This window comes from Triturus cristatus, chromosome 4_2 (assembly GCF_964204655.1).
Source record: "Triturus cristatus chromosome 4_2, aTriCri1.1, whole genome shotgun sequence".
Classification (NCBI taxonomy): Eukaryota; Metazoa; Chordata; class Amphibia; order Caudata; family Salamandridae; genus Triturus; species Triturus cristatus.
In genome coordinates, this window is record NC_140586.1 from 344901469 (window position 1) to 344905721 (window position 4253).

The following is a 4253-nucleotide window of genomic DNA, read 5'->3' on the forward strand; positions in this document are numbered from 1 at the left end:
AGGGTCAAGACTGATTTGCATATGGCTGGGTTCAAACTGGAAAGGCATGGTGAGCAAAAAAAACATGTATTTAGGCCCAGATCTCTGTACTGGGGAGAATGTATGACATTGTTCTGCATTCTGTCCATCAATTGTTGTTTTTGCATTTGTCACCCCGAGTGGAAAGGGTATGCCCAGACGTGGGTCCCTTGCTCTCCATGCCACTGGAAATCAAGCAAGCCTGGCTGAAGACGGCTGAAATGCCAGAAACCGGTCCTAGGATGCTTGTGTCCAGTCCAGGGAGGACCTGGCTTGGCAGTTCGGTCTGTACTGTTCCCATGAGGCACAGGGTCAAGACTGATTTGCATATGGCTGGGTTCAAACTGGAAAGGCATGGTGAGCAAAAACACGATGGATTTAGGCCCAGATCTCTGTACTGGGGTGAATGTATGACATTGTTCTGCATTCTGTCCATCAATTGTTGTTTTTGCATTTGTCACCCCGAGTGGAAAGGGTATGCCCAGACGTGGGTCCCTTGCTCTCCATGCCACTGGAAATCAAGCAAGCCTGGCTGAAGACGGCTGAAATGCCAGAAACCGGTCCTAGGATGCTTGTTTCCAGTCCAGGGAGGACCTGGCTTGGCAGTTCGGTCTGGACTGTTCCCATGAGGCACAGGGTCAAGACTGATTTGCATATGGCTGGGTTCAAACTGGAAAGGCATGGTGAGCAAAAAAACGATGGATTTAGGCCCAGATCTCTGTACTGGGGTGAATGTATGACATTGTTCTGCATTCTGTTCATCAATTGTTGTTTTTGCATTTGTCACCCCGAGTGGAAAGGGTATGCCCAGACGTGGGTCCCTTGCTCTCCATGCCACTGGAAATCAAGCAAGCCTGGCTGAAGACGGCTAAAATGCCAGAAACCGGTCCTAGGATGCTTGTTTCCAGTCCAGGGAGGACCTGGCTTGGCAGTTCGGTCTGGACTGTTCCCATGAGGCACAGGGTCAAGACTGATTTGCATATGGCTGGGTTCAAACTGGAAAGGCATGGTGAGCAAAAAAACGATGGATTTAGGCCCAGATCTCTGTACTGGGGTGAATGTATGACATTGTTCTGCATTCTGTCCATCAATTGTTGTTTTTGCATTTGTCACCCCGAGTCGAAAGGGTATGCCCAGACTTGGGTCCCTTGCTCTCCATGCCACTGGAAATCAAGCAAGCCTGGCTGAAGACAGCTGAAATGCCATAAACCGGTCCTAGGATGCTTGTTTCCAGTCCAGGGAGGACCTGGCTTGGCAGTTCGGTCTGGACTGTTCCCACGAGGCACAGGGTCAAGACTGATTTGCATATGGCTGGGTTCAAACTGGAAAGGCATGGTGAGCAAAAACACGATGGATTTAGGCCCAGATCTCTGTACTGGGGTGAATGTATGACATTGTTCTGCATTCTGTCCATCAATTGTTGTTTTTGCATTTGTCACCCCGAGTGGAAAGGGTATGCCCAGACGTGGGTCCCTTGCTCTCCATGCCACTGGAAATCAAGCAAGCCTGGCTGAAGACGGCTGAAATGCCAGAAACCGGTCCTAGGATGCTTGTTTCCAGTCCAGGGAGGACCTGGCTTGGCAGTTCTGTCTGGACTGTTCCAATGAGGCACAGGGTCAAGACTGATTTGCATATGGCTGGGTTCAAACTGGAAAGGCATGGTGAGCAAAAAAACGATGGATTTAGGCCCAGATCTCTGTACTGGGGTGAATGTATGACATTGTTCTGCATTCTGTCCATCAATTGTTGTTTTTGCATTTGTCACCCCGAGTGGAAAGGGTATGCCCAGACGTGGGTCCCTTGCTCTCCATGCCACTGGAAATCAAGCAAGCCTGGCTGAAGACAGCTGAAATGCCAGAAACCGGTCCTAGGATGCTTGTTTCCAGTCCAGGGAGGACCTGGCTTGGCAGTTCTGTCTGGACTGTTCCCATGAGGCACAGGGTCAAGACTGATTTGCATATGGCTGGGTTCAAACTGGAAAGGCATGGTGAGCAAAAAAACGATGGATTTAGGCCCAGATCTCTGTACTGGGGTGAATGTATGACATTGTTCTGCATTCTGTTCATCAATTGTTGTTTTTGCATTTGTCACCCCGAGTGGAAAGGGTATGCCCAGACGTGGGTCCCTTGCTCTCCATGCCACTGGAAATCAAGCAAGCCTGGCTGAAGACGGCTAAAATGCCAGAAACCGGTCCTAGGATGCTTGTTTCCAGTCCAGGGAGGACCTGGCTTGGCAGTTCGGTCTGGACTGTTCCCATGAGGCACAGGGTCAAGACTGATTTGCATATGGCTGGGTTCAAACTGGAAAGGCATGGTGAGCAAAAAAACTATGGATTTAGGCCCAGATCTCTGTACTGGGGTGAATGTATGACATTGTTCTGCATTCTGTCCATCAATTGTTGTTTTTGCATTTGTCACCCCGAGTGGAAAGGGTATGCCCAGACGTGGGTCCCTTGCTCTCCATGACACTGGAAATCAAGCAAGCCTGGCTGAAGACGGCTGAAATGCCAGAAACCGGTCCTAGAATGCTTGTTTCCAGTCCAGGGAGGACCTGGCTTGGCAGTTCGTACTGGACTGTTCCCATGAGGCACAGGGTCAAGACTGATTTGCATATGGCTGGGTTCAAACTGGAAAGGCATGGTGAGCAAAAAAACGATGGATTTAGGCCCAGATCTCTGTACTGGGGTGAATTTATGACATTGTTCTGCAATCTGTCCATCAATTGTTGTTTTTGCATTTGTCACCCCGAGTGGAAAGGGTATGCCCAGACGTGGGTCCCTTGCTCTCCATGCCACTGGAAATCAAGCAAGCCTGGCTGAAGACGGCTGAAATGCCAGAAACCATTCCTAGGATGCTTGTTTCCAGTCCAGGGAGGACCTGGCTTGGCAGTTCGGTCTGTACTGTTCCCATGAGGCACAGGGTCAAGACTGATTTGCATATGGCTGGGTTCAAACTGGAAAGGCATGGTGAGCAAAAAAACGATGGATTTAGGCCCAGATCTATGTACTGGGGTGAAAGTATGACATTGTTCTGCATTCTGTCCATCAATTGGTGTCTTTGCATTTGTCACCCCGAGTGGAAAGGGTATGCCCAGACGTGGGTCCCTTGCTCTCCATGCCACTGGAAATCAAGCAAGCCTGGCTGAAGACGGCTGAAATGCCAGAAACCGGTCCTAGGATCCTTGTTTCCAGTCCAGGGAGGACCTGGCTTGGCAGTTCGGTCTGGACTGTTCCCATGAGGCACAGGGTCAAGACTGATTTGCATATGGCTGGGTTCAAACTGGAAAGGCATGGTGAGCAAAAAAACGATGGATTTAGGCCCAGATCTCTGTACTGGGGTGAATGTATGACATTGTTCTGCATTCTGTCCATCATAATGTTTTTGCATTTGTAACCCCGAGTGGAAAGGGTATGCCCAGACGTGGGTCCCTTGCTCTCCATGCCACTGGAAATCAAGCAAGCCTGGCTGAAGACGGCTGAAATGCCAGAAACCGGTCCTAGGATGCTTGTTTGCAGTCCAGGAAGGACCTGGCTTGGCAGTTCGGTCTGGACTGTTCCCATGAGGCACAGGGTCAAGACTGATTTGCATATGGCTGGGTTCAAACTGGAAAGGCATGGTGAGCAAAAAAACGATGGATTTAGGCCCAGATCCCTGTACTGGGGTGAATGTATGACATTGTTCTGCATTCTGTCCATCAATTGTTGTTTTTGCATTTGTCACCCCGAGTGGAAAGGGTATGCCCAGACGTGGGTCCCTTGCTCTCCATGCCACTGGAAATCAAGCAAGCCTGGCTGAAGATGGCTGAAATGCCAGAAACCGGTCGTAGGATGCTTGTTTCCAGTCCAGGGAGGACCTGGCTTGGCAGTTCGGTCTGGACTGTTCTCATGAGGCACAGGGTCAAGACTGATTTGCATATTGCTGGGTTCAAACTGGAAAGGCATGGTGAGCAAAAAAACGATGGATTTAGGCCCAGATCTCTGTACTGGGGTGAATGTATGACATTGTTCTGCATTTTGTCCATCAATTGTTGTTTTTGCATTTGTCACCCCGAGTGGAAAGGGCATGCCCAGACGTGGGTCCCTTGCTCTCCATGCCACTGGAAATCAAGCAAGCCTGGATGAAGACAGCTGAAATGCCAGAAACCGGTCCTAGGATGCTTGTTTCCAGTCCAGGGACGACCTGGCTTGGCAGTTCGGTCTGGACTGTTCCCATGAGGCACAGGGTCAAGACTGATTT